General features: G+C 43.4%; 1 protein-coding gene and 1 long non-coding RNA gene across 4 annotated transcripts in view; both read right to left on the bottom strand.

The window, feature by feature from the left end:
- Window positions 1–11,195, bottom strand: part of U2surp (U2 snRNP associated SURP domain containing) — a 70,411-nt gene extending 59,216 nt beyond the window's left edge. For all 3 annotated transcript variants that reach the window (XM_050157223.1, XM_050157228.1, XM_050157224.1), the window contains exons 1-2: window positions 10,941–11,195; window positions 10,569–10,716 (exon numbers count right to left, since the gene is read on the bottom strand). The gene's annotated coding sequence lies outside the window, so the exon portion shown is untranslated. The remainder of the gene's footprint in view (window positions 1–10,568; window positions 10,717–10,940) is intronic.
- A 2,199-nt stretch (window positions 11,196–13,394) lies between these two features.
- Window positions 13,395–23,725, bottom strand: LOC126510600 (uncharacterized). The gene is made up of 3 exons (XR_007594444.1): window positions 23,599–23,725; window positions 16,459–16,516; window positions 13,395–14,789 (listed from the first exon to the last, which is right to left on the bottom strand). It is a non-coding gene; the product is annotated as an uncharacterized lncRNA (long non-coding RNA).
- Window positions 23,726–24,537: the final 812 nt, after the last annotated feature.

Below are 24,537 nucleotides of genomic sequence, written 5' to 3'. Positions count from 1 at the left end.
CCCAACAAGTGGGTCAAAGATATGTTCCCGGAAAGATGAGAAAAGACAGGTTGGTGTCATCAAAGGGCCTACTGGGATCAAAAGGACACAATATGGTAAGAGTGTTGGAGCTGGAGTCCGAGGTACACTCACTGCTGTATCTGAAAGGCCTCGACCAGGCTAAGTACCACACAGAGAAGCAATAAGCATTGTTATCAGATTAAATCAGTACCAGAGATGGGGCTGAGGAAGCACAGGTAGAGCTGGGGAGAAATGTCATGATGGGCATTGCTGAATCTCAAGGAATGCAGGTTCAGTTTATGTTTGTATCACTGGGAGCTGAAGACATGGCTCAGAGTTCAGAGCAGTAACTGTGCTTCCAGAGAACCTGGGTTCAGTTCCTAGCATCCACATGGCCATTCACAACCTTCTGTAACTCCAGTTTTAGGGATCTGATGCCCTCTTCTGGCCTCTGTGGGCCATGCACATGGCTCACAGACATCACACAGGCAAAATATTCACTCATACACATAAATAAAATCTTGTAAAATTTTTTTAAGATTGTATCTCTAGAGCCGGGCGGTGGTGGCGCACGCCTTTAATCCCAGCACTCGGGAGGCAGAGGCAGGCGGATCTCTGTGAGTTCGAGACCAGCCTGGTCTACAGAGCTAGTTCCAGGACAGGCTCCAAAGCCACAGAGAAACCCTGGCTCGAAAAACCAAAAAAAAAAAAAAAAAGATTGTATCTCTAAGCAGGTAAAGGCACTTGGTGCTGAGCCTGGTGACCTGGACTGATCCCTGAAACCCACCTGATAGAAGACAACCAACTCCTCCCAAGCTGAGGGATGTTCATATGCATATATAAAAAATACATGCATACATACATAAATGTAATAAAATTATAATTTCATCTCTGAGAGCTGGGGATGTGGCTCAGTTGGTAGAGTGCTTGCCTAGCATGCACAAAGTCCTGAGTTCAACCCCCAGCCCCACAGAAACCAGGTACTTTAGCATATGCCTATAATCCCGGCACTTGGGAGGTGAAAGCAGGAGGATCAGAAGTTCAAGACTAGGCTGGGCTACATGAGACCCTACCTAAAACAAACAACAAAGGGGTAGTATATGTAAGGACTGAATCACAGAACTTGATACAAGCCTTCCAGAGAAAGATGGAGACCTTGACACCTGACTATTTTTAAAAGATCAACTAATGCTAATTTGAAACAATTGAAAGTCTCCATATACAAACAGTACCGATCTTCTCATCAATTTACAACTTTTTTTCACTCCGAGAATGGTGGGATTTCTACATAGACAGGCTATATAGACTTCGGGTGCTGCCTTGCCACATAGTGTCATTGCTAAGGGCAGAGAAAATAAATCACCCATTTTTAAGACAGGGCCTCTTTGTGTAGCCCTGGCTGTCCTGGAACTCACCCTATAGATCAGGCTGGCCTCGAACTCAGAGATCTGCCTCCCAAGTGCGGGGATCAAAGATGTGTGCCCCCACCACCCGGCTCTCTTTCTTAAAATGGAGACTCACTATATAGACCAGGCTGGCCTTGAACTCACAGAGATCTGCCTGACTCTGTCTCCTGAGCACTGGGATTAAAGGCGTGAGTTACCACCCCAGCACCCCAGCAGGGTTTCTGTGAAGACCCTAGGAACCTCTTGACGTGTTATCGTTATAATTCTGAATCCTTCTAATAATCTACCCTTGTCGGCCAAGCTTTCAGTGAGCGAACTGGGTCTGTTCTGAGGCTGGAAAAATAAGTGTGCTTAAAGGAAAATAGCTTAAAGGAGGTTAGATGTGTGATGTTAAAAGAAAAAAGAGACCGAAAAGCACACTAGCACAGGTGTTTATTTAGAAACGTCTGTAAGAGAGTCAGGGTAGCAAAGCTATGTGAGAGACCAGGGATGCCCCAGCAGTGGGGCCTGTCCTACATCTCCACTGGCTACATCCAGCAGGGTAGTGCTGTTTCCTGAGGAAGCAGAGGCTCTGGGAGGAGACAACTGCCTTCAGGCTGCCAGCCATCATTCTCCCGTTTTCATCCCTACACAATTAAAATCAAGTCTCTGTTCCCTGTTCCCATCAGCCCCTGGCAGCCACCGCTTAGCCTTGGATTCTACACAATCATTGTAAGTACCACATGTAAGTGGATTCTTACAATACTCATTATTTATTATTATTATTATCATTTGTAACCAGAGACTGCTCTTTCATTTCCCAGCTGCACAGACCCGAATAATCACACAAAAACTATATTAACTAGCGAACACAGCTTGGCCTATTAGTTCAGGCTTCTTACTAACTAACTCTTACATCTTAAATTAACCCATCTCTATTAATCTATTTATTGGCACAAGGCTGTGGCTTACTGGTAAGCATCTGGCGACTGTCTCCTTCAGCAGCTACGGGCATCTCCTTGACTCTGCCTACTTTCTCTTTACATCTCTTCCAGACTGGCTATATTCTGCCCTGCTATAGGCTGAAGAAGCTGATCTTTGAGGCATGGGAAAGACAGAGGCTGCAGGGTAAGAGCCTAAGATCCTCCAGCTGTCCTTCATGTTGCAGAGCTTTTTCTACAATCAGTCAGCTTCTCCGTGTGTCACATGGAGAAGTGTTGGCTAACCGTTCCATTGCTAAACTCTACCCTGCAGCCTCCAAAGATCAGGAAGAAAACCAAAAATGGCTAAAAGTGCAACATTTCCAAGGTAAATATTCAGTATCAATTTGATGGCATCTAGCGCCATATCCCATGGAGTTTGAATCTAATAAGACGACTATAAAATACTGCTAAGAAAGACAGCAACCTCGACAAGAAATGTCATCTCGGGCTATGTCACTAGAACCAGAGGGCTCCCCAGGTACACCAGGGCCCGCGCTGAAGGCTTCTTACCAGTATCTGTGTGTGTTCTTTATTTTCTATCATCATCATCATCATCATCATTATTTTGAGAAAGCATCTCACTGTGTAGCCTCAAACTCTTGATAATCCCCCCCAGCCTAGCCTCCTACCTGCTGAGGTTGCAGGTGGGAGCCACCATTTGCAGCTTTTATTTGAATAATAGGAAAAAAAAAAGTCTGGGTAAATCCAAATCCAACTAAAGGAATAGCAGAGTCCTGTTCCTCCTTTAGCCATTAAAAATCAAATGTTCCTATTCGTCCAATCCAGGAGCTTTGAAGTTTTAGTCTTTCACTTTCCCCATGTCACTGGAATTTGTAGAGAGATGCTGTGGATAAGGCAGGCAGCCCTTGCTTTGGGTTTGCAGCTTGGTTCAACCGCCCCCTACTGGCAATTTGGCCGTAGTCATCAAAATGTAAGGTACATGCTGAGAAGCCACCGTGTGGCCAACGACCCAAAGCATCTGAGAGTCTGCCAATATGGGACTTTCGATTATGGTCACAAATCCAAAGAATGCTGTGTGGAATGGGCTTGAGATGGCACGACATGTCAAAGTGAGGGGGTCTTCCCGAACGACGTGGATACTGTGCAATGGCATGAGAGAAAGTATGGAAGTGCAAAAAAAAAAAAAAAAAAAAAAGCAGTACACACGTGGCAGGTGACCCCTGATGGCCTCCAACCTAGTTCAGCCCCTTATTTGAGTCCCTTCCCTTGACTGGTGCTTCAACCTGATGACTTGCCTCTAACAAACAGACCACAATAACAGTGACAGGCTGTCCTTCCAAGATCAGCTTGGCTTCTTATCCTGCAGTTTCTGGTCCCCCGCTCCCCTCCCCTTGCTCTAATGTAGCCAGTTCCTGTTCTTGTGCTCCTATTGAGAGGGCCATGGAGCAAAAACCTGAAGGAAGGCTCAGGCCAAAAGTCAGAGACCAAACGAAGCTGCCTGTCCAATCGCCTACCTGCACCAGCTGGCAGCCTGACTCCAGCCTGCCTTAGAAAGCCCTCACCAGAGCCAGTTCAGCCCTGAAGTAGGAGGAAGGCTTATTGTTTGGCACTAATAAAATGCTGGGTAATTTGTTATACAACAAATCGCCTGATGTGATGTAAGAGGTATATTTGTGAATGCCTTCGCGCAGTTTATTCCTTTTAACTCTGGAAACTCTCCTTGTCTCTAGGGAAGAAAACAAGATTCTGGGACTCGGGTGGCAGGACACACACTCTCTCACTGTAGGCCTTCTTCTCTGTTTGTTTTGGGATATGTCATTGCATCAAATGAAGACAAAAGCCACATTTAAGTAATTAGATAACGGGAAATAATTACTGTTGCTTATGTGTTGATCTGCAGCATCGATTCTCAGGGGTATTCCTGAACTGGGGTGTGTGTGTGTGTGTGTGTGTGTGTGTGTGTGTGTGTGTGTTTTACCACCACCTTTCATAATTCTAGTGTTTCATTCTCTTTTGCTTTTTGAGATAATGTCATACTAATGTATGACAATGTAGCCCACATTGGCCTTGAACTCACAACCTTACCCATCTCAGACTAGAATTTTGGGATTACAGGCACATGCTATTGTGCCTGGATCACTGTTCATAATTCTTTTTTTTTCCCTTAAGAGAATTTTATTAAAGAATTTGAGTCATTTGTCCTATAGAGACAAATGAGGTTTTTTTTTCTTTAATGTAGAATGTTTCATGCTCAGGAGCCACGCTCATGTTCCTGTATCATCCAGGCCTAGCTCCTGTCCTGCCTGAGCAAAGCCCAATGACTAGACCACATCGGCATCCCCGTCACCAGCTGCAGTGGTGCTGGAAGTAAGAGACCCCCACGAAGGCCCATTTGGAAGACTGTCGGGGAATGGTTTTCCAACTGAACCATAGGATCTTCATTTTAAAATTTGTATTTCTACATGAAAGTTTTAGGAGACTAATTTTTCGAGTTTTTAAAATTTTTATGTGTATTTTGTTGGCACATATGTATATGCACCACATGTATGCCTGGTGCCTTAGGAGGCCAGAAGAACACGTTGAATTCTCTTGAACTGGAGTTACAAACCGTTGTAAGCTGGGAACAGAACCCAGGTCCTCTGCAAGGGCAGCAAGTGCTCTAACCACTGAGCAGCCTCTCCATCCCACATAATTCTTCATAATATTATTAGCATTCTTCAATAAAAAAATTCTGAAGGCCCATTATTGCAACTCTCCTCTCTTTCTTCCTTCCTTTCTTCTTTCCCTAATTCCTTTCTTTGTTTTGCATCTGCTTATGTTCCCTGTCCACAAAGAAATCTCTTCAGGCTTTCCCTTGGGCACCTTTCCCATGGCTGCACCTGAAGACTCCCTCCTTCCCCTTCACTTAGGCAACATGGACAAGCACCTTCGTTTCGTCTCTCTGTTCGGCTGGTTCCTAGTGCTCCAGCCACATCTGGAGTTCCAGCTCTTCCACTGGGTTTCCTGTCTGGTTCTTCCTGTGTGATTAACCTGCAGTAGACTCTTCCAATATCCTTAGCCCACTCATGCCTCAACCCTCTCACCCTTGGGCCACGGCAACCGGGCCCCTCACTATTTGGGGCTGTATACTTAGTTTCAGATGGATTCACATGACCCTTACTACCATTTTTCTGTCTTTGTTTTTGTTTTTCGAGACAGGGTTTCTCTGTGTAACATCCCTAGCTGTCCTGGAACTAGCTCTGTAGACCAGGCTGGCCTCAAACTCACAAAGATCTGCCTGTCCTTGCCTGTCTTTAACACCTAGGCAGTAAATAGGGAACAGTTGGAGGCAGGAGAGTGGACAATGGCACGAAATACACAAATGTTAGTCCCCTCGTCCTGCCAACTCGCATAAACCTTGCCTGTCTCTTTTAAGACTGGCACGTGAGCCGGGTGATGGTGGCGCACATCTTTAATCCCAGCAGTCTGGAGGCAGAGGTAGGTAGATCTCCATGAGTTCGAGGCCAGCCTGGTCTAGAGAGCAAGTTCCAGGACAGGCTACCCAGAGAAGACGAAACCCTGTCTCAGGGAAAAAAAGAAAGAAAGAAAGAAAGAAAGAAAGAAAGAAAGAAAGAAAGAAAGAAAGAAAGAAAGANGAAAAAAAGAAAGAAAGAAAGAAAGAAAGAAAGAAGGAAGGAAGGAAGGAAGGAAGGAAGGAAGGAAGGAAGGAAGGAAGGAAGGAAAGAAAGAGGGAGGGGGAGAAGGAGAGAGAGAGAAAGAAAAAGAGAAAGAAAAAATGGAGGGAGGACACTTCTTAGAAACCATTCCAGCAAATTTTCTCTCCGTGTGGTCAGAGATGTGTAAGTACTCATGCTTTAACCAATCTATTGCCAGGGAAGATGAAACGGGATAGCTAGGATTAGATTATATGGAATATATGGCCTAAAATTTGTTATCCAAATGGAATCTAGGCTCCACTGAAAGGAGAAAAAGGAAAGGAAATAACTTACACTCTTTTTTTCTGCCACGGACCGTCCCTCTTGGAGACCACTATCCACGGGAGAACAGGGTGAAGGATAGGATAGCCAGGATACGACGCAAGGGAATGACAGACAGACACACTGTGTAGTGAAAATCTGCTGCAATTTTACTTCTGCAAAGCTTCAGTTTTTGTACAAAACAGATCAAAGAACTTGGCAGGCTCATTACATCACCCCACTCAGGGTTCCAGACATAAATCAAGGCTAAGCATAATCAAAATAGAGCTCCCTCTACGTGCTCCCCTCTACGTGCTCAAGATGTTGGCAAGGACTTTTAGTTTTGTTTTGTCTCTTAGAATTCTGTCTCACACCATTATTTACATTCTACCGTGGGAGACCAATTCCCAGGGTCCTGTGTTTAGCTTTCCATCTATATAGTTTTTTATTCTTTGCTCCATATCCTATGCCAATATATTAAAGCTGGTCTCATGTTTTCAATAATTTCCTTTCTTTCCTTCTTACTATAAAGACACCAGGGCTTCTGGGATCTAGCTAATCTTTCCATAAAGGGGAATTTTCTCTAACTCTCCTTTTCTCTCTAAATCTGATTCACTATGACGATTCCCTCATAACATATCAACTTTAGCCGCTTCTGTTTCATAATTAATAAAGTTTCCCAGGCTCATGTGGCGTGGGGCATACTTCAGTTCCTCAAGGACTGCTTTAATGAACGGTGGTGCCTAGCCAAGGACTTACTTTGATTTCTTGGTAAGCGGTCAGCTTTAAACATGAAAATTAAGAAATACAGAGAAAGATCATTCATGGTGTCAGGAGGGCTCGCTCTCAAGGCCATCTCCAGATATGAGATCTGCCTACGGCATCAGGTCCTATCTTGACCACTGATTGCCAGGGGACCACCTGGGGCTTCGCTCCAAGAAGCTCTAACCCCAATCCTTCAGCAGGCAAAAGCCAGCGCAGAGGCATTTTGTCACTACATGGCAGTCACTGCTGTGGACGTGGCATTTTTCTATTGGTTTGTTGTTGTTTTGGTTTCTCTGTGTAACCCTGGCTGTCCGGAAACTCCTTCAACTCTTCTTGAAATCAAGGTTTGCCTGCTTCTATCTCCAGAGTGCTGGGACTAAATGCATGGACCACCACTGCCCTGCTTCCTTTTTGTATTGTGAGAACCCAGGCCCACTGGTTTTTAATCATTTAGCTGAACTGTAATATTATAGTTACAGATTCTGCATCATTCCTACCGCCCGCAGACCTATCTTGTAAATTATTACCCATGTGACCCAAATCCAGCACAGAACATTGGTTTTAGCATGTTTGCCATTGCTGGCAGTAGGCTTGCTGTTTAAATAAAATACTATGGGATCTGAATATGAATAGCTGACCACAAACTCTGGATCCAGGCTGGTGCTCACTGAGGAGCACCTTGCCCCACTGACCAGCCTTTGGAGTGATCATGGAGGGTAAACGGACCATGAGTTGAAAAGCCAGGCAGGCTGTGCGGGATGAGAAGTTGAGAGTCTAGACCCTGTTCCACTGTATGGGCACATAAACCTAACACAGCAAATGTCAAGTTTTCTGGATCTCTTGTTGCTTATGTGTAAAACTGAGATAATAACACTGTACTGGATAGCTTTACGTCAGATTAACACAAGCTAAAGTCGTCTGAGAGGAGGGAACCTCAATTACAGTACAGGGCCTGGTTGTGCTTCCTGCAATGCCAGCCTCAGAGAGGGCGTTGACCCTTATGAGTCGAGCCTGACCCACAAAGAATGCCCTGTCTTAATGGGGAAATGCACTGGGTGTTTTTTTTTTTTTGTGTGTGTGTGTGTGTGTGTCTGTGTGTGTCAACTTGACACAAGCTCTAGAGCCTCAGCTGAGGCAATGACTTATGGAAATCCAGCTGTAAGGCATTTTGTTATTTGGTGATCAATGGGGGGAGGGCCCAGCCAATGGTGGGTGGGGCCATTCCTGGGTTGTTGGTCCTGGGTTCTATAAGGAAGCAAGCTGAGCAAACCATGGGAAGCAAGCCCCTAAGCAGGACCCCTCCATGGCCTCTGCATCAGCTCCTGTCTCCAAGATCCTGCCCTGCTTGAGTTCCTGTCCTGATTTCCTTCAGTGATGAACAGCAATGCTGAAATGTAAACCAAATAAACCCTTTCCTCCCCAACTTGTTTTTGGTCATGGTGTTTCATTGCAGCAGTAAAAAACCCTAACTAACCCAATAGACACAAGGAGCTATTACAGAATATAAGAGATAAAAAAAAATGAAAAGGTATTGAGGGAAATTAGCAAGGCAATTTAGACTGGGCTATATACACACTCTTTCTTACCAAAGCACTCAGTAGCAGGACCCCCACCTACACTGACTGCACACAAACCCTTCTCCGTACAAAGCTACCAGTCACTGACCTGTAGTTCTCTGGAAACCCATATTAACCCCTCTTCTGTGCTCAAATACATCTTGGAATATATCTTGGGACCAGGGCAGTGGGCTGGTCCAGACTGAACTCATTTTGGGTGCATGTGCTGGAATGCAAACTACATCCTGTGAGTAAACTCTTAGGAAAAATCCTTTGCTTGTGCCTAATTGGGCGTGCCTGTGATCAAATTCAGATGCATTGTGGGAAAGGATATGGGAAGTGGTTGCATCACCTAAGCCTGTCAATCAGAACAGAAAAGCACCCAACTTCGCCCCTAGTAAGCAAATCCTCCTGGACCCAGGAAAGGAAGCCACCGGGCAATGATTAGGACCCAATCTTGAGCTGCACCAGTCTCTCAGAGCCAGGCTGCTCTCTAGTGGGTATTCTTTAGCCTTGCTTTTGAATAAAACCCTTTGTTAGCCTCTTGTGTGTGCTCCTTCAGCTTGAAGACTACACTGGAAACACCCAGAATATACAGGCACTCCAGCAGATCATGAAGAAATGACAGGACTCCATAAGAAAGCTGAGCAAATGATAAATATATAGTTTAAAGGGAAAAGGCCCAAGGTCTACTGAGAATATAAAGAAAGTTACAACTTCGTTAGATATTTTGGAGGAATTGCTATTAAAGTGGTTGTCCCTTTAAGAGTTGTAAAATTAGAAAAACTGCCAATGCCAGGTGGCCGTGGGGAGTGGGAACTATTAGTTCTTCTGGTGGGAGTTTACCACACATCTATAGCTACAGAGAAAAGCACCCCAGTCCTACTGACTTACAACCGCCATTTTACTAGCTCACAATTCTGGAGGTAGGGAGTCTGGAGTGGGCTTTGCTTGACAGCCATTTTCTGCTTTGGTATCTCATGGCTTACTAAAGTGTTTGGCATCTCAGGTGAGGAGGTTAGCCTACCTGGAGCTTCTCCCACGTGTCTCTCAGCCCCATGAGGTTAACTTGGGCTTCTGCACAATGTCAGAAGGGCTCCAAGCGCAATAGTAATGGCTCCTGAGATCTGGTGCAGACCTCACACAATAGAGTTAGAAAATACTGTTACTGCTCAAAACATGTACAAGATTAAATCCAGCGCCAGGGAAAGGGAAGATAGAAAACAAGAGCCACTCTTTTCTCCCCTGGAGACCGAACCCAGGGGCCTGCAATTAAACCTTTTGATGGGATGTAATTAAACCTTATAGGCCTTTCAGTGGCCTTTACTCTAGAGAAGACATTGGTTCAGCCATTCCAAGAACAATCCTGTACGTCTCTTAAAATTAAATATATTCAGTTCTATGGCTCAGAAATTCCCTTTCCCGCAATATGCATCCCAAGTATATTCCTTTTTAGTTTCATAAGGAGAAAGATTATTTTTGTATTAGGGATTTAAGAGACAGCTGGCTAACTGTGATTTGCTGGGAGGATTATCAGAAAGGAACACACACCAAGAGCTGCGTGTGCTGGCACACACCTGTAATTCCAGCACTCCGGAAGCAGAGGCAGAAGGATCATTCAAAATTTGAAGCCAGTCTGGTCTACATAGTAATTAATTCCAGGATAGCCGGGGCTACACATTTATTTGATTATAATACCAGAAGCTCTCAGAATGATGCACCTATCAATGCTGCTCATAATAATGGCCAGTGGAAGGGTCACATATAGAACCCCCAACTCAAGACTGAGATAAGGGCTATGAGTTCAATTCCCTGTGGAGTAGAATTTATTCCCCTTCCCCAATTTCTTTTGTATCTGATTCTTGACCTTGTGATTTTTTTCCTGGACAAGAGCTTATCTCTAAAAACAAAACAAGATAAAAAATAGGGCTTGGGATATAGCTTAGTGGGCAGGGTGCTTACCAGGCATACAGGAGGGTTCAATCCTCAGCACGGGGCACGGTGCTAATGTTCCCAGCGCTCTGGAGGCAGAGATGGATCAGGAGGTCAAGGTCATTTTTGACTCTGGAGAGCAATCTAGGCTGGCCCGGGGTCTCAAAACACAAGTCGGCTGAATAAACGGAAAATATGTAAGATGCACACAAAATAATAAACTGTATAAACAAGAAACAAAAGATACATATTAAACACATTACAATTAGTGCCATTAGGTATGACTTAAAAGGAAGTGAACAGGGGAAAAAGAGATAAATAATTGAATGAATGCACCAATCAGTCACAAAGAAATCCAGCCAGACCAACTATGACATACCTGAAACTGAGAAGTGTAATTACCTGAAAGCCCTTTACTTAAGGTCCAGGAAGAAAAAGCACGACCATTGTTCCTTCATTGCCTCTGTCCCTTCCAGTGCACGTGTCCCATAAAATATTAAAGCATGGCCAACAATAGGAAGAAAAAGGAAACGAGAAGTTCTTCCATTAGCAACAGTGTACAGCACTCTGCCGAGGAACCTTGCACCGTTGGCCCCAGGACAACCATCCGTCACTTTCGTAAAGATGACCACCACTCATTCCTAACTGAGCTGACCTTCCCTCCCTACAGGACCAAAGTGCTCTCTTTCCAGGACAGCCAGCACTACACAGAGAAACAACCTCAAAAAAACAAACAACAAGAACAAAAATTAAAAAAAAAAAAAAAACACAAAAAAAGAAAGAAGAGAGAGAGAGGGAGAGGGGGGGGAGAGAGGAGTACACCCTGATAGCCTGATTTTCCCTAAGTTTGTCCAAAGAGACCCTCATTTATTGTAGCTGGGCACAAGGACACTCCACAAATGACATTGCTTTTGATCTTTCTCTGAGTCCTACCTGTTCTTAGATAATTCACTAAAATGAGGATTCTTCACCACCCACACTGGTAGTTGTGTATTTTATGCAGATTCTCTTGTTACTCTCATGGGCAAATTAGACTGTAGTTAGTGTAGGTTTCCACTGCCAAGCGAGTGACGGGATCCACACACCTGGGTCCAAACTGAAAACCACCTTTGCCCTGAGTATTTGGCTTGGGAAAGGTGGGTGGGTAGTAGCTAGAGATATTTTAATCATTTTCTTCCACAGGTATGCCATATCTTGAGATATATTTTTTGTGTATCCCCCAGATTTTTTTTTAAAAGAATGCATAGAGTTTAAAAATTAATTAATTTAATCTGGATGTGGTGGTTCATGCCTTTAATATCTGCAGTCTGGAGGCAGAGACAGGTGGATACTTGAGTTTGAGACCAACCTGGTCTAAAGAGTTCTAGTACAGCCAGAGCTATCCTGACTCCAAAAGTCTACATATAATGTGTTTATGTATGTATATTATGTACATATAATGAGTGTATGTATATATGTTTATATGTATATATATTATAGATGCAGGATATGTTGTATGTGGGGAGTATATGCCACAGACTGGACAGCTTTGTGGAATTGTTTCTCCCCTTCCACTTTTATGTGGGTTCTGGGGGGGGTGTCTAGTCTTGTGCGGCAGGTGTCTTTACCTGCTGAGTCATCCCGTGAGACTGAGAGCCATCCCGTGAGACCAAGAGCCATCCCGTGAGACTGAGAGTGAGAGTTTTTACTTAGCTTTTCAAATAACAGTCGTTTTTTGGAAAAACTAGGGGCTAGTGAATGAACAGTTTGAGTATATAGCCACTAGAGGGCATATCACACATGGTATTTAGGGTGGGGTTTACTCCCTTTCCCTCTTCAATTTTATAAAAATCAAAATGTAGATTTCAAAGTGTATCAGAAGATAAGAAGAAGAATATGAGATAAGTGGTCTTCATATAAGCGATTCAGGGAAGAGGAGGAGGAGTCCATAGGCATGGAATGAAGCGTTTTTGTTCCTTTGTTTTGTTTATGAGTCAGGTTCTCCTGTTCACACTGGCTTCAAACTCCTGTACCGGAGACTGGCCTTGAACTCCTGGTCTTCCAGCCTCCACATCCCAGGGGCTGGAATTATATAGGCACACTCCAGCAAGACTAGCCTTTTGGTAAATGTTTAAGTCAGAAGAAAGGGATGGAGGACAAGGGGAAATCCTTGAAATCTAGTCTGGGTCCTGCCTTATACAATCAAATAGATGCACAAAGCTTTTCATCAGCACAGAATGGGAGGAAAGAACTCGGGTTTGCTCTAAAGTAACAGGAGGTGCAGTCCCGGGGAAAAGTCCTGCGCTGCGGACTGAAGGCGAAGGAAGCTTGAGGGAGGACGGAAAGAGAATTCCATGCTTACATAGAAGCATCAAATTTTCAATTAGGTTTTCTTATTGGCAACATATTTATATTATAGAAACCTAAAAAGTACAAATCAGTAGACATTGAGAGGTCAACTCTCCCGCTTCCCTGCTCTACCTACAACAGTTCCCCACCTTAAAGGACAATGCCCACTAATTTCTTATATATTACAACAAAAACACGCATTTATTGACTTTTAGCTTGGGAAATCCATGACGGTTTCTTCTCCACAGAATGCCTCTGTGCTTTGTCCCCTTCTCCCATCACCTTCGCCTTTTCCAACTTAACTCTTGGTGATCTTCCTGCAGCCGACCACGGAGTGGCTCGTTGTCAGCAAGCTGCTAGCCATTAAAGGCACCGCACTTTTAAAGACTTGATGCCGTCCCACAGTTCTATTATAATTATGCTCTTGCTTAACTTCCTCTGTCTCCACCAAAGTTCCGTCAAAAAGCAAAGCTGCGATGAACACCTCTTTATGCATGTCGGTTTTCTATGCCTGTATCTGTAGGATAAACACTGACTGAATCCAAAGACGCTCACAACTGAAGTTCCTGCTGCTGCCGTCAATTCATCTCCCTCTACCACCTCCCATCCTATTTTTCTATTATTTGTTTGCTGGGTTTATACTTGATTTTTTTTTTAATTTTGTTTTGTTTTTATCTTGGTCAACATACAACATGAGCAACAACATCTCCTGGCATTTCACTTTGTGTTTTTCATTAGAGGGTCAACATCTAAAAAATACTTTATTGCTACTTTTAATTGCATGTATAAATGTGTGTTTGTATACGGGTTTGTGTAAATGAGTGCAGTACCCACTGAGGCCAGACGAGAATGTCGTAGTACCTTATTTTAAGATGTGTTACATTCATTTATGCTGTGAAATATTTGTTTTAATAATGTAAGGTGTGTCGCATTCATTTATGTTGCATTTGTTCAACTCTGTGATACTGTGTTACTTTACCTGTCTAAAACACCTGATTGGTCTGATAAAGAGCTGAACGACCAATAGCAAGGCAGGAGAAAGGATAGGCAGGGCTGGCAGGCAGAGAGAATGAATAGAAGGAAAAATCTGGGAAGAGAAGAAGAAGCAAGATCAAGGAGCAAGAAAAGAAGGCTACCACCCAGATACACAGCCAAACACAGATTTAGAAGGAAAAGAAAGGTACACAGAAATAGAGAAAAGTAAAAGCCCAGAGGTTGACTGGAGAGATGGCTCAGAGGTTAAGAGCACTGACTGCTCTTCCAGAGATCCTGAGTTCTACTTCCAGCAACCACATGGTGGCTCACAACCATCAATAATGGGATCTGATGCCCTCTTCTGGCCTGCAGGCGGAACACTGTATACATAAAAAAAAAAAAAAAAAGTCCAGAGGCGAAAGATAGACAGGACAATATCAGTTAAGAAAAGCTGGTTAGAAACAAGCCAAGCTAAGGACAGGCATTCATAGAAGCCTCCGTGTGATTTATTTGGGAGCTGGGTGGCAACAGCCCCCCCCCCAAGAGCCAAGGATACAAGGGAGTGTTAGATTCTCTGAAGCTGGAGTTATAGGCAGTTGTGAGTCACTGGATGTGGGTTCTGGGAACCGACTTAGGTCCTCTGCATAAATAGTTTCTACTTTTAATTGGTGAGTCATTATCTCTCCTATGTTTAAGGGAAAGGCTCGTGTTAATCACGGAACAAGACTGTGTAAAAGGGTACACTTCCAGGCATTATTAGCCAATTAAGACAAGAGGGGGGAAGGTACCCCGAGATGAAGGACAGGAGAATCTGAGCAGTGCCTGAACCATCCCATGAGCAAACCTTCCAATGCCACCGCTCCAGCCACCAGGCAGGCCCAGACTACGTACTGCCTTGTATTTCGGAGCCCGGCTCTTCCCAGCAAGCTGAGAAAAAGCCAATGCCACCTGGAACGCAAAGGAACAAAACGAGGCAATCATTTCCAAAATGTCCCTCAAACCCCCTGACCTTCAGCCATGCAGAGCTGATTCCTCGGGACCTTTCCCCTGCATTTTAAGATCAACTCTGTTCAACAGAAAAAAAAACCCTAGGTATATATATAGCTTCAATTGATCTAGTAGCTATTACATTAAAAAATTAGAAGCAGAGCCAGGATAGAATGGTCCCATAATTCCAGTTGTTCGTGTATTTTACTCTGTAAAATCCAATCTATAAAATAAAGAAGGAACTTATTGATTTAATACAATATATGCAAATATTATCATACAAATATTATCATTTCAACATATAGTCAATATTAAAGACCATCAGTGATTTTTTTTTCTCTTCTGAATCCTCATGATCCAGGGAGTCTATTTATACTCATTGCATCTCAAATCAGACTAGCAACACTTCAAGGATTCAGTGCCAGCATGTGTCTGGACTAGCATCATTAATATTCTCAGAACCCGACCTTTGATCTGCTCATTGATTACCCATCCCAGCAACACTGTTTGCAATTAACTAATTATTAGATATCAGCAAGGCACATGGCTCCCTACCTAGCTATATCATCAGCCCCTACAGGCTTCCTAAAAAAAAAAAAAGTTAAATCACACAGCTAAAGGGATGGTCTTTCTCATTCCCCTCGCTCTGCAAATCCAAGACCCCGTTCTCCGGTCTTTCTTCTGTGTAGGTGTGGTGGTTTGAATGAAACAGCCCCCGTAGGTCCGTAAGAAGTGGTACCATTAGGAGGTGTGGCTTTGTTGGAAGAAGTGTGTCACTGTGGGCTGGCTTTGCAGTCTCAGAAACTCCAGCCAGGCTTAGTGACTCGCTCAGTCTTTTCCTGCTGCCTGTGGATCCAGAAGCAGAGCTCTCAGCTGACTCTCCAGCACCACACCTGCCTGCATGCCACTATGCTTCCCGCCATGATGATAATGCAATAAACCTCTGAACTATAAACCAGCCCCAATTAAATATTTTCCTTTATAAGAGTTGCCACGGACATGGAGTCTCTTCACAGCAATAGAAACCCTAACTGAGACAGCAGACTAGGGACAAGAGTGGGGAAGAAAAATTCTTTGTTCATATTTTAATAGTTCTTGGATTTTAATCGCATGAACATATTACCTGCGCCTTATAGAGCAGAATTAAAAGAGATGTGTCTATGTATAATGTCTTTGATAAGATGCCTGTATAGCCTTTATAAAAAGAATTTAAGATCACAAAACCTCTGTTCTTTCTTTCCATGTTGGTGTGTAATGCATGTTCTACCCAGCAGAAACATACCCTGCTTGTAAGCAACCATTTTTCTCATTCCTGTCCCTCATCCTCAGAGGTTCCACACCAATTTCATGATAAACTTTGTTATTTTCCATGACAACGGAGTGTTCACATGCATTTTAACCAAATGTGAATAGAATCCAGATTCTTCTTCATCCTCTTTTGTTTTATTTTGTTTTTCATTTCTTCAAGACAGTGTTTCTCTGTGTAACAGTCCTGGCTGTCCTGGAACTTGCTCTGTTGATTACATTTGTTAGTCATTTGGGCAAGACACTGCTCTTGCCTAGACTTCTTGATGGTGTGCTGTATGAACTGGACATGCAGGACCCACAGAAAAATGACTGCTGAACTTACCCTAAAGGTGAGACAATCCTTCAGGGTTCCTGTTTCATGAAAGAGTCTGCAAGACATTCTGCAGGACACAGAAGAAAGTGACTGACAAACTGCCAATATAAGCAGAACTGTCTTTGAAATTTCCTGCTTCATGGAAAAGTCTGCTGGATACTATGGGTCAGTAGGCTGAAGAAGGATGCCCCAACAGTACAGAAGAACTTTGGATGACTGTCCAGGCAGTGAGATGTCTCTGTCAATTCTAGAGTTTTGGAAGTTGTTTACAGTGTACTTCCTTTTTACTCAGGCAATATTATAACCTTCTGGAGTCTTTGATGGAGTTCAAGAATAGTTAGTTATAGTTTTCCTTAGTTATGATAAAAGATAAAGTATATAAAGTACTGTAACTTTAATTCTTGCTTGATACCTGTTTTGTTATATGTAATTTTACTATGTTAAAATTAAAACCTTCCTTTTGATTTAAACAGAAAAGGGGAGATGATGTGGAATTCCCCTCTGTATGCTGTGAATACAATTGGTTAATAAAGAAACTGTCTTGAGCCTATAGCAGAGCAGGACAGAATAGAGCTAGATGGGGAAAACTAAACTGAATGCTGGGAGAAGGAAAGTGGCGTTTAGCCATGTAGTCTCCATAGACAGAAGTTTACTTGGTAAACCACATCCACGTGGCGATTCACAGATTAATGGAGATGGGTTAAATTAATATGTAAGAGTTAGCCAATAAAAAGCTAGAGCTAATAGGCCAAGCAGTGATTTAATTCATACAGTTTCTGTGTGGTTATTTCAGGAGTCTGGGCAGCCAAGAAACAAACAAACAGCCTCCATACGACACTCTGTAGACCAGACTGGCTTTAAACTCACAGAAATCTGCTTGACTCTGCCTCCCAAGTGCTGGTATTAAGGCATGTACCACCACTGCCTAGCTTCTTCCTCCAATTTTAAAAAAAAATATTATGTGCATTTACTGCCTGATCATCTTGAAGTGTCTTCCATTTCAATCAGGACATCTCTTAGAGCACCTTCATTCATACATATGCTGGCTAGTTTTATATCAACTTGACATAAGCTAGAGTCACTGGAGAGGAGGGAACCTCAATTAAGACAATACCTTCATAAGATCCAACTGTAGGGCATTTTTTCTTATTGGTGGGGGAGTGCCCAGCCCATTGTGTGTAGTACTCATCCCTGAACTGGTGGTCCTGGGATCTATAAAAAAGGCTAAGCAAGTCATGTGGTTTTGGGGGCTGTGGACCCCATGACCCTGAATTTCCTGTAAACAATTTGTTTTCCTCTGCTCTGAGCAGTCTGCAGCTGCTCTGAGAATGAGACCCTGATGGCAGAGGAGTGGGTTCTGATGAGTCTGAAGCTGGAAGATCCTGAGAGCTGGGGTGTGGCCAGAGCCCTATATAAGCTGCCCCTGAGCACAATAAAGTTGGCATTCTTGGTTCAAGGACCCTGTCCCTATCTCTCTCTCTCTCTCTCTCTCTCTCTCTCTCTCTCNCTCTCTCTCTCTCTCTCTCTCTCTCTCTCTCTCTCTCTCTCTCTCTCTCTCTCTCTCTCTCTGTGTCTGTTTAAGTCTCCAGCTTAGTTCCCAGCTTGCACACAGTCCCGAAGTGCAGGCCCTACAATGGGGAACAAGCCAGTAAGCAGCACTCTTCCATGGCCTTTGCTTCAGCTGCTGCCTCCTCCAGGTTCCTGCTTGCGTTCCTGTCCTGACTTCCTTCAGCAATAGACTATGAGGTGGAAATGTAAGCCAAATAAACTCTTTCTTCCCCAACTTGATTTAGGTTATGGTGTTTCACCATAACAATAGTAAGTAACCCTAACTAAGACGATATGGAAGCATGGTGTTCTGTGTTGCTAGTCCATAATTTAATCAGATCCTTATCAATCAAGTCTTGAGTTGTCTTTAGTGTACATTGTTCCAACCAGTGTTAGACTATAAACCTTGTACTTAGCCACTTTCAAGTATGCAAACATGTCTTCAGGATAAATCTCTCAAAGGAAAACTGCATAAGGTATAAATGAACAGCTAATTTTGATAGACATTACTAAGCTGACCAACATTAACTTACATTTTAGGAGGTTTTTATTGTTGTACAATATTCTGAAGTTCAGAAGGTAGATGGTATAGCACATGGGCCCCTTAAGATGGTAAGTCTTGATTGTCAAATTGTCAGCTCCATGAGCTCTAGAATCCCCTATGAGAGGAGGCTCTGGCATGTCTGTGGAACATTGTGTAGACCAGGTTGGTTGAGGTGGGAATACTTGCCCATTGTGGATGGCACCACTCCATGGGCTGAGGGCCCAGACTATACAAAAAGAGGAAACCCATTTGATCACAAGCACTCATGGCCTTCTGTTTCCTGGCTATAGTGTGAGCAGCTGTCTCAAGCTCCTGTTGCTGAGACTTCTTGGCCATGATGAACTAAACCTCAGAACTGTGAAGCCAAATAAATCCCTTTCTACCTTAAGTTGCTCTCATTACTGTTTGTTTGTTTTGTTTTTTATCACAGCAGTGAAAACAAGTAACTAACTGTGATGGTTTAAATGAGAATGGCCCCCATAGGCTCAATGTTTGAATGACTTATTCCCCATTTGATGGAACTGTTTGGGAAAGGTTAGGAAGTGTGATCTTGTTGTAGGATGCACGTTCCTGGGGCTGGGCTTTTAGGTTTCAAAGCTTTGTGCTTACAGATCAGGGTGTAAGCTCTCAGCTACTGCCCTGGTACCATGCCTGCCTGCCTGCCTGCTGCCGTGCTTCCTGCTGTGAAGGTCATGGATTCACCCACTGAAACTGTGAGCCCCAATAAAATTCCCCTTCTATAAGTTGCTTTTGTTATGGTGTCTCTTCACAGCAATAGACAAATAACCAAGACACTAACACACTGCTCCTACTGAGGCTTATTATTAGAATAACTGAGGTTATTCTAAATTGTTGTATAAAAACAATGATAAAATAAGCATTTATTTGTAAGATCTCTTGCGTAGGTATTTTTCCATGATCGTTGACAGAGTGAAGAGAGAGGGAGAAAAGTAGGAAGAGGGGGAGACAGTGTGGGGAATATGGTACCCAGAAAAAGATAGTGAAGCAGAAAGTGCCATAGGGCTTAGACCCACAGGAAGGTCTGAGGTTTTATTCTAGACCAAGATTATATGATTTGCTTCCCAAAGATCATCCTGCGAGCCACCTGGAAAGTGGTTGGAGGGAACTGTGGTGTGACACCTAGCATCAGAGGGAGGCCTAGCTGGAGTGAAATGAACAAACTCTTAGCAAGGGGAAGCAAATAATCACAGAAAATGCCCTGCTTCCTACAGTGGCCACCAGGGAGCACTCTGGAGAGTGATAGGAGGGGTACAGGAATCAATGAGCCAGGTAAGACAGACACAGCCTCTGCCTTCAGGGATTTAGCAAAGAGTTGTAGGTATGGATCATTGCACCATGCACGGTGTTACAAAGACTGGATGCTTTGCACATGAAACACCACTTTGTTACCAGGTCAAGGTTTTCTTTTTTCTCTCTCTTTGGCCCTCCAACCTCCCTTTCCCTCTGACAAGCCTCTTCTCTCTGATTTCTTCATTGGGAAGGGTTAGTGAGGAGCTTAAATGGGATCACTTTGAAAAACTCTGGTCCTGGCTTCCTAGTTCTTTTTTTCAGTTGCTGTACTACCCCCAACAAAAACAAGCTTAGTTCAGCGAGAGTTTTTTGGAGCATGGTTCCAGATTACAACCCATCACGGCAGGGAAGTCATGGAGACCGAAACTTAGGGAGAGGGTCACGTTGCATCCACAGTAGAGAAGCAGAGAGCAAGGAAAGCATGTTGCTACTCACTTCTCTTCCTCCACTTATCTAGTCCAGGATCCCAGGGAACGGCACCACTCACGGTGCCCTTTTCAGGGTAATCCAATCAAGATATCCCCTCCTCCCCTGCCCGAGCATGAGCAGAGGCCCATCTCCCAGGTGATTCTGTTCAGCTGATAATCAACACGAATCATCCCAACTAGATTCTGAAGAGGAGTACTGAATTATATTTGGTGAATGGGTGAGAAAAAAAAATCTCTTTCTTCCCCATTTGCCTTCTGGAATCCCTGCCAGCCTTTCCTGTCAATCATGTGGGCTCTTCTTCAGCTCTGTAATGTCATTGACAATGGAGAAAACTGGGCTCATTAAATCTGTGCAGCGGTTTGCCTGAGTCATAAGCTGGGAGGGAAGGCAAATTAATTGCTTACATATTTTTAATTTATTCTCTTTCCAAAGTCACCCTTTTAAAAGATAAAATATTTATCTCCTCCATCCTTTGATTAGCAGGGAAGTTTTAATGTATCAGGAAGAGTACTGAAGGGCGTCCATTTATCTGATTAATAGATATCAAATTATTCTGGTTCAGTTTATTGTTTTAGACCACATTTCTGTAGGGACATTAATAAATGTGATTGCTTTTGCTAGAATGTTCGTTAATCCTGTGGTTTAGCGTGTGGATAATGGAACACGCTGTTCTGCTGCCTCTTAGTGAGCTCCAACCCCCCCCCCTCCCCCCCCCCCCCGCGCCCCCCCCCCCCCCCCCCCCCCCCCCCCCGCTGGCTAGCCCAAAAGCAAAGAGATTGATCTGACAAACACACAAACACATGTGCAGCCAGAGGACCAAGACAGTTTTCAAATCTCTTTACGCTCTCAGACAACGGCACAAAGGTACGCCTGAATATAGTTTTCTTTTCTAACGGGTTTTTCTCCATCAGCCTTTTAAAAATTTAGCGAAGAAATCTGAGAGGCAGTCGCTAAAGACTGAATGGCGTCCCTCCCCGTTTTCCCAGAATGAAGCCGTAATCCTAGGTGTGCTTGAGTGTGGATATGAGGCCTAGGAGAAGTGATGGCAGTTTTCAAAAAAAATCATTAAGGTGGGTCCTTAATGCAGCTGAGTTGGTGTCCTTTAATAAGAAGAAGCATTGCCAGGGTGCTCTCTGTCTCTCTCTCCCTCTCTCACCTCCTCCCCCCCTAACTCTCTCTTTGCCTCTGCCATCAGAGATGCAGCCCTTTGCTGGCCAGGAGGAGCTCTTGCCAGGAACTGACCCTACTGGACCACGATCAGACCTCAAGAGTGGAGAAAATATAATTTCAGGAGAAGCCACCCAAGTCTGTGAGACAATGCCATGGCAGAGGAGCCAACAGGACAGCAGACTTCGGAAATTCTAGAATGCTGTTTCTGGTCAAAAAGACTGTATTTGGCTTGGAGACCTTACTTACAATCATTTGCTTATCCATTTGGGGGTTTTTGCCTTCTTTATGGATAAGAAACCCCAAGTGGACAAAACCGTATGATGACGAAAGACTGCTTTGTTGATTCAGATCACCCCACAGTTGTCAACTGACATAATTTTAGTCACAACATCACCAGGGCTTTCTAGTCAAGGACAAATCGATGTTTGACAAATAAGTGTCAAGTCAAATGTTAACTCTTATGTATACCTCGAAGGTCCTCTGCCCCCAGAGAAATCTATATAGATCAATGCATATGTATGCAGGGCTACCCCCCACCCCCCACCCCCATCCCTTATTGACAACATGAAATCAAAACCTTCTCACTCAAGGAAGCTAGCTAACTAAGCATGCACATTTGCCTACTCCTGTCCCAGAGACTGTCACTGTGTTGATATTTTTAAAGGAGAGAAATCAAATCAAATCATCAGAGAATAGGAGAGGAAGCCAGTGAAGAACAGTATAAAGCTGGAGGAGAGATAAGGAAGCAAAGATCCAGAACATATCAGGGAAGAGAAGGCAGATAAGGCCAAGAGCTGCCGGGCAACAGCGTTGACAAGGACCTCACATTCAGACTAGCACAGTGCGGCTCTCACTTTCTGTTATCACAATAAAATACCTGGCTGTTTTATAGAGAAAAGGGTATTTAGCTCACATTTTGGAAGCTGAAAGTCTGGAATTGGGAGGTGGCATTAGAGCAGCAAGGGCTTCCTTGACTGTGAGCAGTACACAGCAGGTGGGATTACGGCCAGATGGTATGCAAATGGAAGAAGTCAGCCGGTAAGACAGGAAGTCAGAGAGAATTCAGGGCTCAGGGCACTCCGCTTTGACAACTCGCTTGTGTGAGAACTATTGAGGTCCCATAGAACTACCTTAATCTCTTCCAAGGGCAGTGTCCCCCATTGCTTAATCACCTCCTATGAGCCCCCATCTTTTAAAGGCTCGCCACCTCTCAGTTCTACCTCCAATTCATGAGACATACCCCTGATTCTCTTTTGGTTTGGAGGCCAAACCATAGTGCAAGGTGCTATCTGAGAACACATTGGCTACCGTGTCATCACCCCTGCTTTATCATTTCACATTAAAATTACACATACATGTAAGTAATTCTTTTGTAGAACTACATAATATTCCATAACTTGTTCTCCCAATCCTTTGTTTAAAAAAATTTCAGATTATTTTCATTTTGGTTCCTCCCACCAATGATGTAATATACAAAAAAAAAAAAGAACACAACAAATTTCTTATATATCTATGGCCTTTATATTGACATTTTTGTTTTTGTAAGTTACATATTCAAAAGTAAAACTTCTGAGTCGAAATGCGTATATAAATTTCATTTTAACTTGCCTGCCAGCTGGAATGGCATTTCCAGGAACTGCAGTAGTAATCCCAAGGATCACCCATATCAATATTGAGTGGGGGTCACCTGTGTTCTGTCTCCATTCAATGCCTGTGCTGCTGTATTGTACTTCTCCTTTAAAACTGGTGGTTTCTTGTCTCCCTACCTTATCTCCGTGCTGAGATTCTTACAAATACTCTTCTACATTTTTTCTGTTATTTTGTTATTTCTATTTCTAATCGGCCTGGAATCTGTTTTTATTAGAGTGTGAAATAATGTAAGTAATGATGATAGCTAACATTTACTGATGAATTTCTACAAGCTAGGCACTCTGAAAAAATACTGTGTAGAAGGAGCTGCTGGCCTGCTTTCCTGCTGCCCCGCTCACGGCAGCCTGACTAGCTTATGCCCTGAAATAATTACACAGAAACTGTATTCTTTTAAACACTGCCTGGCCCATTAGTTTCAGCCTCTTATTGGATAACTCTTACATCTTACTTTAACCCATATTTAGTAATCTGTGTAGCACCACGAGGTGGTCGCTTACCAGGAAAGATTCTAGCCTACATCCATCTCAGGTCGAAGAATCATGGCGTCTGACTCACTATGCTTTCTTTCTCCCAGCATTCCATTCTGTCTACTCCACCTATCTAAATCCTACCCTATCAAAAAGCCAGGGCAGTTTCTTTATTAACCAATGAGAGTAACACATAGACAGATGACCCTCCTCCATCAATGCTGTCTAAAGTTCATATAGATAAGAAAAGTGAGTATTGTAGAACTTGAGGAATCACCCAAGCTCATGTATCTCCTAAGACTAAAAACTGAGACTTAAGCGGAATCTTACTCTGGACTATCTCCTCAAATACCCAGATGAAGAGCTAATTAATACCTATCCTTTTCCATTTAACTGGATCACACATTCCATCGTGTGAGCACGTGTGTGTGTGTGTGTGTGTGTGTGTGTGTGTGTGTGTTTGGTATTAAGGATCACGGGGCACCACACATGCTACAAGGGTGGAGCTACATTCCCAGGCCCCAAACTTCAAGCTCTCAAATGTGGTCACTTTGTCTCTGGAGTCCACTACATTACTACCACCACATTGCAGTTTTTCATTTTATACTTTCAGAGTAAGCTTTGTTTTCTCTTTGATAAGGCAAGTCCATGACAAAACAGATTAATAAATTTTGGATGTTTATTCTAGGCAAACATTCAAATCATTGGTCCAGTTCCAAAGAAAACAGGTGTGTGCGTTTTGATTTGGATTACATTAAGTGTGCCTTAATTTGTTAAGGATTGAAACTTATGTATCAGTCTCTCTCTTCAGTCACATGATACAATGTCCACTTATTTAGAGTCTTCAATAAAAGGTTAGATATTTCTCTAGCCCTTTGTACTCTTATATGAACTCCCTAAGCCATCATGTTGTGAGTAGGCTATGTTCACATATGTATCCGGAAATCACAGAGGTAAAGCTGAGGTGTG

The sequence above is a fragment of the Alexandromys fortis genome, unplaced genomic scaffold (assembly GCF_014885135.2).
Source record: "Alexandromys fortis isolate MF-2015 unplaced genomic scaffold, M_Fortis_MF-2015_v1.1 scaffold_85, whole genome shotgun sequence".
Taxonomy (NCBI): domain Eukaryota; kingdom Metazoa; phylum Chordata; class Mammalia; order Rodentia; family Cricetidae; genus Alexandromys; species Alexandromys fortis.
This window is presented reverse-complemented; position numbering and strand designations above follow the sequence as displayed.